The sequence below is a fragment of the Leptinotarsa decemlineata genome, unplaced genomic scaffold, assembly GCF_025532065.1.
Source record: "Leptinotarsa decemlineata unplaced genomic scaffold, Ldec_3_MD MMD2_tig00000133_RagTag_RagTag, whole genome shotgun sequence".
NCBI classification, from domain to species: Eukaryota; Metazoa; Arthropoda; class Insecta; order Coleoptera; family Chrysomelidae; genus Leptinotarsa; species Leptinotarsa decemlineata.
The window spans coordinates 5,822,648-5,833,359 of NW_027412542.1; the positions used below are offsets into that span (position 1 = coordinate 5,822,648).

Sequence of the window (10,712 nt, forward strand, 5' to 3'; positions counted from 1 at the left end):
GCCGCATACATGTTGTCCAACAACGTATTCAGCCAGGCCAGCGTAGATATACGAAACATATGGAAACCCATCATCAAACGAGAAATGACCAACTCCCGCCAAATCGGTCATCTCTCACGGAATCAGTGAAGCGGAAAATGGAAAGTAGAGAAAGTGAAAGTATTTCAACGACCTATAAAATAGTCATCTCTCGGAGGAATCAGTCCAGTCATCACCCGAAGACGATTGTAGATACCAACAATCGAAACGTCGTGAACTAACGTAACTTGGAATCTCTACACTTTTTTATTTTTATTATTTTCTTTTTGCATTCCTCTAATTTTTATTTATTCAATTATTATATTTTTACTTGTAGGTTATTTTACTATCATTTCATTTCAGGTTTATTGTTGCTTAATATAATTGTTATTTTCAACTATTCTTTTTTTAATTATTCTTTTTTTTTTACTTGTTTCAGGGATTTCAAATCATTTTATATAATAGACAATGGAAGTCCGAACCAGTGAAATGTACCCATGCGTACTGAATAAAAAAGGAATATAAGTTGCAGAAAGAATCAGCTTCTCAAGTACAGTAGCAAAACAGATCGAAATGTAAGACGAAACTATATGAATTGAGCATAATTTAATACAGATATTTCAAAAAATATATGAGGATGCAGATCTTAGACGAAAAATATAGTTCAAATGAAACTACATCTTATCCAGTGCTTCATTAATCTGCTGCTTAATATTTGTTTCAGCAATGGATGTTCAGTTTCACTGAATAGTATTCAATATAATTTAAGAAAATTATCACTATTCATTGGGGTAACAATTCGTACATATTTTGGAAAGGCATACACAACAACCTCAAGCAGTTGATATTTATTCCTTCAAAAGATAGACAGGCTATCAGGAACTGATGCCACAGGAAATTCAGCTTTACAAAAAGATATTCCTTGCTAGATAGACTAGCAGAAGACAAGCATTTGGAATTGTCAGATTTATTTAACTTGAAATTCTTTCTGTGGAAATATCCTAAATGTTATAGAAACCGTGTTATAGAAACCCAACCTGCTGATGATTATAGGAGGAAATTATACGAGTAGCAGCATATTTTATTTTCCAAATTATTGTTTGTAAATTGAAAATAATAAATTACCTCCGATTCACAATCGTTTCATGTTCTAACGATATCAGCTACAACTTTCAGTTCAATCGGGTAATTTACTCTACACTAGGTTCGACTACCTTTAAAGGCCGAGTATAATCCTTAATTTACAGGGTCTTAGTGAAAACAGGTCAATGAATTAATGATTATTACATAGCAACTACTGAGGGAATGAGAATGATGAATTTATAAGATCAAATTTAGCTGATGGGTGTTATTCAATGTTGATCGTTCATTAGATATTGGCTTGTCTTTATAAATTCTTGGACAGTTTCCTAGTGACTATCTTTTGATAGACCGTCTTTTTTTTCAGTGATTTTTCAATGTTCCATTTGCAATGAAATATTTCAACGCTTGCCATTATTGATAATACACCAACAATCAAGCTGTGATAAAACAACAAAAATCAAATGTTATAAGTAAAAGGAAGGTCACCAACATCTTGTGGATCATATAGTTGCGGAACATGAAAGCAAGATAAAACAGACAAAATCAAAAACAACGTTTGTCTAGAAACATTGAAATTTTCTTCACTTCAGTTGAACAATTATAAAAATTTTGATTAATGAACTTTTGAACGAATATATTATTTTTCACAAGGTTTCATATTTTAATCAATATCAATTTCGCTCTTTATCAATCCATCAACTACACTTCCTAGGGGTGTAAAAATATAACTACCAATATCAATTGGATTTAAGACTGGATTATAGAAATGCTACTGCTCTGACTGAAATAAGCGATGTTGCCTACAAAAATATTGATAAAGAGAATAACACTGCAGTGGTTTTGCTCGACTTCTCCAAAGAAAACGAAATCCAGGAAATACATTTCATTGAATCTCTCCCGATCAACTGAAAACTCGCTTCATCACCAGTTGATTCATCGCAGGGTTCCGTACTTAGCTCTCTATAATGTTCTACATTAATAAAATGTTGAAATCATTTGATTGCAAGTTATATGCATATTTTGGGTTTCAAGCATGAGCATCTTGTCTCTGCAGAAAATCAGATTAGGAAAATAACCTTTCTTTCAATACAGCCTCGAACAGAATCCATTTGAGTTTGAAATTATATGTACTGAAACTAGTAAGTACTTATGATGCACTGTTTGGAACCTTTGGTGTAGTAATGAATATTACTGGAGTTTTATCCCAACACCAAATTGTTGTTTTCAACACCTTTTAATCTTTTTTTTAATCTTCCTCTTTGAAGATGATCACTTGGTGACCGAAACACGTGTCGAGGTGTTAAAAATAACGATTTGGTGTTGGGAAAAAAACTCCAGTAATATTCTTTAACTAGTAAGTATGTTACTCACCTCTTTTGGTGAACAAAATTCGTTGTAACTCATGACAGTCTTCTGAGCAGAGCATATTCTTCTACTCTATCTTTCTCTCTCTCTCTCTCTCTCATTGTTTTTTTCAACCTATTATGATGTTAATGAATAAAGTTTAGACAAGACTTGTGAAATATCGTTCAGAAGGAACAAAAGATGTTCTTTAAATTCGTATATTAGTTGAGGATGTACGAATAAATATCTAAAACGTTGACATGTCTGAATATGGAAAACAGTTAGAAACTGCAGTTTACCTTATTCGTACATAACAGTATCTATTCATAACAAATGTACTATGAATCTTCAATGAATTTCGTTTTACAGGTAGTGCATTTTATTGTTGCAACTGCGGAAAACGCTACTCTCAAAAGTATAACCTGAGTAGGCATATAAAATATGAATGTGGAAAAGAAAAGCTGAATAGCTGCACTCTTTGCAACTATAAATGTTATAGAAACAATGTACTTAGATTCCATTACATTGCTAAACATGGAACAAGTTATGCCCCAGAATGGAATTAATATTAGAAGAATATATTGAATGTCTTCGAAAATGTAATTGAGAAGTTTGTTTGAGTTTGTAAAATAAATAGTCTATAACTGTATGGGAATGTGAAAACATTGAATTGAAAAAAAAATGAATACGAAATTTCATTGATCCAACACCAGACAGCGCTGTTTATTAGACTCAACATAGTTTATCAACAGTGGTCCTAGGCCGAACCATGATTGCATTAATGGACCCGACTGTTCAGGACAAGCCAGAGTAGTGTGTAACATTCAATTTTTCCACTTTTCATTTTACATTGTTTGCGACACACTCTGAACACAAAGAAACCTTTTCTGCCGGTTTAAATTTGAAGATTGTAACATACCACTTATATAAATTTTTACTTTCTATTTTCACAGATCTGGAATTCTGAGTCTACAGTAGCACTTTAAATAAATCATAATGAGAATGCTGACACCCATTGTTTATTTTGATTATTTTTATTCATTTTATGGTTGGTTAGGTATACAAACAGAAGTCAACTAGTTATTTCCTCCTGTAGTTCAGTCATAGACTTTATTTTATGAGTGTAATATAACGTAGAGTGCGATATGAGGTACAGATAGAGAGATATCTACTTTTATTAATGTCATACTCAGAATCGGTGGGATTTGTGTATATGAATAATTTAACAGGTGGTAAAACCGATACCGATTGCGTGTGTGAAGAATGGTATTTTGAGAGGTTCTTTTCTGTGCCTGGATTGTGGTCCGATGAAGCTGCTTGCAGCACACTCCTTTGCAAGGGAGTCAGCAGCCTCATTGCCTTCCAGGCCAGTATAGCCAGGAATCCAGACCAGAGACAATCTGTTAAGTCTTCCTTTCGTCTTCCTTTCAATAGCGTAAATTTCCGCTCGAAATACAGTCGCATAGATTCCTAGGCAGGCAGATATCTCTGTCCTGGGTCTGCGACTAAAAACACCGGCACCAGAACCTGAAGGTGTTTTTGATCCATCTGTGAACCAACAACTATCTGCTCTTAATATTTCCTTCTCTCGGAAGATCCAGTCCTCTCTAATCGGGAACAGAACTTCATAAGGCAGTTTGTAGTTGGCAATTGGAGGCATAGAGTCAGATGTCATTTCCAGAATGCTGTGACTTCCAGTATCAACCAACAGTCTGTTGCACTCTGCATTAAATTGATTTGTGCAATTGGCCATGTGCACAAGTCTGTATGCAGTCCATCTAGCCTCTCTCTCCAGAAAAATGTAGAGAGAAGGTAGACCTAGAAGGATCTCCATGGTCGCTGATGGTGTGGTACTGATGGCCAGACAAGTCTGTCTCTGTCAGCCAGAGAGCTTCGCCTGGGTCGTTTTCTGTAAAGCCTTTGACCACCAGGCAATTGCACCATAAGTGATCATTGGTCTGACAATCATCACATAAATCCAATGGATTTGTTTGGGACCTAAACCCCAAGTTTTACCACAAATCCTTTGACATGTCCATAGAGATAGTCTGGATTTGTGTAAAACTTTTTCCAAGTGAGCGTTCCAAGTGAGTTTTTTATCAAGGATGACGCCAAGATATTTCACCTCCGTTCCAAATGGAATGACCTAACCATTGAGGAAATGTGCCGTTAGATAGTCCAATTTCCTTCTCCTGGTGAAGGGGATTATCACAGTTCTGCTGGGGTTGACAGATATCTGTTCCCTTAGGCACCAACTGTGAACAACGTCCAACGTGCTTTGGAGTATATTACAAGCTATCCTTCCCGTCGTGGACCTTGCCAAGATGACAAGTCATCTGCATAAGCTTGCAGATCTACTTTTTTTCTGTCGAGGGCATCAAACAGACTATCCATCAGGAGCGACCACAAAAGGGAAAATAGTACCCCACCTTGAAGGTAGCCCTTGGTGACCCTGAACCTAATGACCTCGCCTTGAAGAGTCGTAGTTGCAGTTCTGTTTACCAGCATGGCATAGATAAAGCCAGTTATGGACGATTCTAAACCTTTCATAGCCTTGAATGAATGGGTACGTGAACAAACAAAATCATCGAATTTATGAAGATACCAATCCGCCTGAGATCCAGGAGCGAACAATGCATCCTGAAAAACGACGTTGGCCAGGTCGTTACTCTCAACGGCGAACATTATATAATTGGGGAGCCCTATTATATTAAGGGTAACGAAAAATATATGATCTGACGACTTCCGCAAGCCGAAATGACAAAAATTCGTCTATAAAATTTAATGCGTGCAGCTGTGTGACACCTATATTTCCCTCTCCGAGTTTTTATTCCACTATTCTCTATTTACTTCTATTACTCTCTCACTTCTTTCCCACTCTGAATTTTGTTGCCATGACGCCATCACAGCTGATCACAGAGACTCGTTCGTTATGAAGATGATGATTAATTAATCAATTATATGATGAATGTAGCCGTTACTACGTGGTTGCTATATATATATATATATATATATATATATATATATATATATATATATATATATATATATATATATATATATATATATATATATATATATATATAGCAACCAAATCTCCACTATGTTAAGAACACCCAAGGACACGATACGCAATAAAGCACAGGGCATATATGAAATACCATGTTCTAACTGCCCCAAAAACTTACATCGGCCTCCAACAGAGCCTATGAACATGAACTAGCATCATCTCTCTTCGAACACCACCAGGAAACAGGCCACACAATAAGCTTCGAAAACACCAAGACCAATGCTACGGAGAAAAATCTTCAGGCCAGGATAATTCGGGAAGGAATCGAAATTGAAAAACGTCCCAACTGCCTTAACAAGCGAGATGTTTCGCAGAGACTACCACAAACATGGAGGACGTTGTTGTCACGCAAGATACCTGAAAATAACTCAGGTACCCGGTCAGGCAGACCGGGTACCTGACTCATGTAAGTGATTCTTGAAAATGGCTCAAAAGCAGGAACCGAAACGTCGAAACAATGAAAATTACAGACACTGTTCAACCCGGACAACAGTGTGAACATGTAAAATGTTGAATAATAAATATCGAGATAAAAAATATGAACTTCAAGGATTTCAAAATACTCGAATATACAGTTTCTAAGTGCACTTAGGATAACATGAGTATCTAAAATTTCTTTCAATTATCGACCGTATATAATGACGAGCCGGTTGTTTTATTAATAGTTTTGAATCTTTTTTGAATCTAAATGATGACTTTTCGTTTTGCAGTGTTTCTGGAAGAAGATTAAATACTTTTGGTGCTTAATATTGATAGCAGTTTTGGCCTGTTGATTTCGAAGCGAAAGGTACTAAATAATATTTTTTTTGGTCTCGTAGTAAAGGCATGCGAAGGTTTAATCAGTTCGGTCTCATTGAAGAACTGAGTTGTAGCGATGTGGTGAGAGAATATTTGTCTGATATCAAAAATGTCAGACTCTTCATAGAGAGCATCACTCGCGTATGTGTTGTTTTTGAAAAGTATTATTCTTAGGAATCGTTTTTGCGTTACTTCAAGTAGCTTCAAATAGGTTGTCTAAACTCTTCACAAAAATGTGTAGATATGCGAAACAACTACTTTCTTGTGAACATTAAATTATACGAAAAAAACAAATTCTGTGTGATATCAAATATACATTCAGAAGAATTCTGTTATTGCTTTCGTCGAAAAAACAGTGTTATATTTCCATCGATATAAAAACTTCGTGTTCCCTTCATTATCAATCAATCGATATTGATTGAGTTTATTTTTTTAGGATACACTTGCTCAGTATGTGGAAAGAGGTACAAACAAAATTGTTCACTTTGGAGGCATACAAAGTACGAATGTCAGAAAAAGCCAACATTCAAATGTTTTTACTGCCCATATATGTCCAAACAAAAATCGCCAATGGTCAATCACATGATGATCAAACACAATCATAAGGACCCGAAACATTTTCGATAAACTGTAACTCTTCTTCCTTTATAATGAAAAATCGTTACTTTTGTTGATGTTATACATATTGAGAATTTACTTGTGTTTTGAAAGTTATATTTCAGAGTCTTTTTCTTCTGAAACAGAAAATAAATTGATATTCAAGAAATTACAGATTGTCTTTTTTTTCAAACTGTGCGAGAGGTAACTCCTCTTGAGATAAATTTATGGTCTTGTAATTTTGAATTTTTAAACATTTTCAAAATCTATTTTTTTGCTACTTTATGATTTACAGATTTACTCTTAATTTTTACTCGGGTGGAATTAGCCAGAATACTACTGTGAGTAAATAATTTTGGTTCCTTCCATTGAAAATTCTTTAACCAATTTGTCATCAATAGGAAATATAAAGAAGACGAAAAACTGGGCCGGTGAAATTTGAACTAATCATAAAAAAAATTAAAAATTTGTTATGAATGAAAGATAAAACTGAAGCCTCTGGTGAAGAATAATTCCAAAACAAGCACTTTTCTCAATCGCCAGAAATGCAATACCTTTCTTGACGCGCGTTACATCAAACGAGTTAGCGTCACCAGAAGATGAAGAAAACTTCATCTCCTGAAGACTCATTTTTAGTCATTGGAAAAAGTGTTTGTTTTGGAAGAATTTGCTAGTGAAGAAAAAACTGAAGTTCAAACAAAAAAGTTACTGTCTGATATGAAGTATTGAAGAGTGCATTTGAGAAGTAAAATTTCTCATTCGAAAATTAATGATAAAATGAAATTCAAATACTTAACTTTCTTTAAGATATTTTAGGTTTGGAAAAAAACACGATTTGTTGTCAAAACCTAAAAAAATTATTGGTAAAACACACCCCGATTGAAAATAGGATTTTCATCAACATTTTTATAGGTTTTAAGAATTGAAAGAAATACAACTCTTCAAAATGTAAACCATCTTGAAGATAAATTACATTTCAAAATCATTAATTTGTTGCTAAATTCAATGAATACAAGTTACTGACTAGTTAAATTTTTTTGGAATTATTATTGATTCTCTGTTGATTCTCTGACGATTCTACTTCGTCAATTTTTCAGGTTATGAAAGTTTCAAAACTCAGAAGAGTAGCAAAAAAAATTCAATACAAATAATATACTTTTGAATATGTAATTCGGTGATTATCCATCAAAAAATTAATTCAGTGTCTTCAGAGTGCAGTCTAATATACCTAATTTACAACACCATTTGAATTATTTTACTAATATCCAGTTTTTCAGTAACCACTTTTACAAAACTTTTTAAGTCCACTACAATTTATTGAATTTTTCACCACTCTTTGAACAAAGTTATATTTCAGTCTGAAAAGAGAAGGCATCATGCTCTTCTTTCACCATTTCATAATACACATCATATAAAGGAAAATTATACAGGAAGATTAATTATTATTTATCATATAATGAAAAGTATACGAGAGCTTTTAAAAAAATACCAACTTCTCTAGGTATTGAAAAGAATTGATAAAAAAACTCTTATTCTTTTTGTGAAACATTTCATGGGAAGTATGAAAATACCTATAACTTCAAGTATTCCCTTTTGGAAATCACAGAAACTTTTAAATTCTTGATGATCTGTATCTGTAGAGTAGAGAGGGTGAATGTAGACCCACAGCACTTGAGCCACGTGATCCATTGTACATCCTCCCGAGGAGTTGTCCTCCTAGGTCATCGTCCATTCTGTCCTTTCCAAGAAGGTGGACAGGTCACTATATATCGGCCACCTTTATATCGGCAGGTGAAGGCCATGACTCGCCTAACACACACTCTCTTTGGCAACCTTGAGGTGTCTCACGGTAGCCTTCGTGAAGGTTTTGGAAGGTGCAGCGTCATTACTGTTGTTGCGCGGCTTCTTTAACCTTCTTGAGGTTCCCTCCGTGGAGGTGCTTAAGTAAAGGTGCTTTCCTGCAGGGGCAGCCGGTTCCTTGCCTTTATTCAAGGCAGGGCCTATCGCAGGAAGTGCCCTTGCTGTTGGAGGTGAAGTGAGGGAAAAGGAGGGTGCACTTATAGTTGCTACCACTCCTGTCTCTTTCACTCTTTTTCACTTTTTGGCCTAGGCGCCGCAAATGCGCTTACTCCTTGACCTTTGTATTATACCACGAGGTGATCTGCCATGTACAGCAGCCTCATTTCGAGCGGTAGATTGGGGTGGACATTTCTGTTCATCTCAAGCCACCGCCATAGATTGTTTTTTTGTGTCTGTTTTTGTATTCCTTCCATTCATGTGTGTTCTCACGAGTAGCAGGGGATGAGTTGGTGGTCACTCTGGCAGAGCCCCGCATTACCAAAGGAAGGCTGATTACAATGAGGTTTCGACCGGTTCCCCAAGGGGATCGTTCGTAACCGCATATCACCCTTCGGCCATTCAGCTATCGGCATGACTCCTTACACCTTAGCTCGGGTAGGCTGGTCCACGGTGGCATGTTTCGCAAAGGCTTTTGGGGAGGTACGGTTCCCCTCACCCTACTTATTTCTGCCACTGACCAGGTGTCCGGCGACCCCGTCTGTCAGGCCAAATTGGCTTCTCAGACAGGGCTCGCAGTCCCTTATGCACCACCTGGGGACGCGCCTGATAGGTAGCCCAACCCACGGGATTCTTGATGATATGAGACCTTTTTAAAATACCTATGTATGTCCGAAACGAGGTACATTTTTAAGTTTGAAGATCCTATTAATGCAATTATGTATGGAGTATAACATATTTTAAATGTTCCATGGTTTCTCTGGGTGGAGCGCATCCGAACAGTCTAATTTTCCATGACTTTGGCACATAAATCAGGCGATGTGACTTAAAAAAACCCCACAAGAAAAATTCTAAAGGTGTTAAATCGCACGATCTCGATGGTTAGTTCACATCACCTCCACATGATATGACCATGCCCTCAAATCACTCGTGGAAATTATTCAATGTGACATGAGCTGTGTGGCATGTAGCACCTTCCTGTTGAAACCACATGTCACTGGTATCCAGATCATCCAATTCAGGCCAAAAAAAGTTGTTATCATCGACTCATCGTCGATGTTTGTAACCATTCATCTAGAAATGGGCCTCATCGCTGAAGATGATTCTTCGATGAAAATTAGGGTCGGTTGTCAACTGGTCCAGAGCCCGTTTAGCGACCACACATCGTTTTCTATGGTCATTTACCTTCAGTTCATATGTCGGTTGAATTTTGTTCAGGTGCAGGTCCAAATCACGACGCAAAATTCGCCAAGTTGTGGTCTGCTAGGAGCCGAGTTCTTATCAGCGACGCGAAATTGACTGCCTTGGATTTTGGATTATTCTGCACACTCTCACAGACAGCGGCGATGTTTTCGTCAGATCTTTGTTTCGTCGACGTACGGGTGTTGGTCGATCGTTTACTGAACCAGTGGACTCAAATTGATCCACCACATTGCAAATAGTCCTCTCAGTGGGACAATTATGGCGACCATGATATGCGTAAAATGTAAAAATGTTAAAAGTAAAAACAAAAGTATTGTGCTCTTACACAAGAAGTTCTAGATTCTAGATAATTATACAAATACCAAAATTCTACATTTCGAACTAGATTCAAATAATAGGCTATTTCTGGAGATGGCTCAAACTACTACTATTACTGCTAAAAAAAACCTGAATATATTCTGTAATATTAAAATACATCGATAATCAAAATTTTTAAAAAAGTATTCACACATGTTCATTGTCAAAAAATGTATATATCATAAATTCTTTCAAAATCGATAATACTGAAGGAAATATCCAAGTA

The 10,712-nt window shown here is 36.1% G+C and overlaps 2 long non-coding RNA genes across 2 annotated transcripts; both read left to right on the plus strand.

Annotated features, from left to right (window-relative positions):
* Positions 1-512: 512 nt before the first annotated feature.
* On the plus strand, positions 513-1,753 carry LOC141481262 (uncharacterized). The gene is made up of 2 exons (XR_012464837.1): positions 513-593; positions 743-1,753. It is a non-coding gene; the product is annotated as an uncharacterized lncRNA (long non-coding RNA).
* A 3,785-nt stretch (positions 1,754-5,538) lies between these two features.
* Positions 5,539-7,084, plus strand: LOC111517866 (uncharacterized). Its single transcript, XR_002723872.2, has 2 exons — positions 5,539-6,302; positions 6,750-7,084. It is a non-coding gene; the product is annotated as an uncharacterized lncRNA (long non-coding RNA).
* The last annotated feature ends 3,628 nt before the right edge of the window (positions 7,085-10,712 follow it).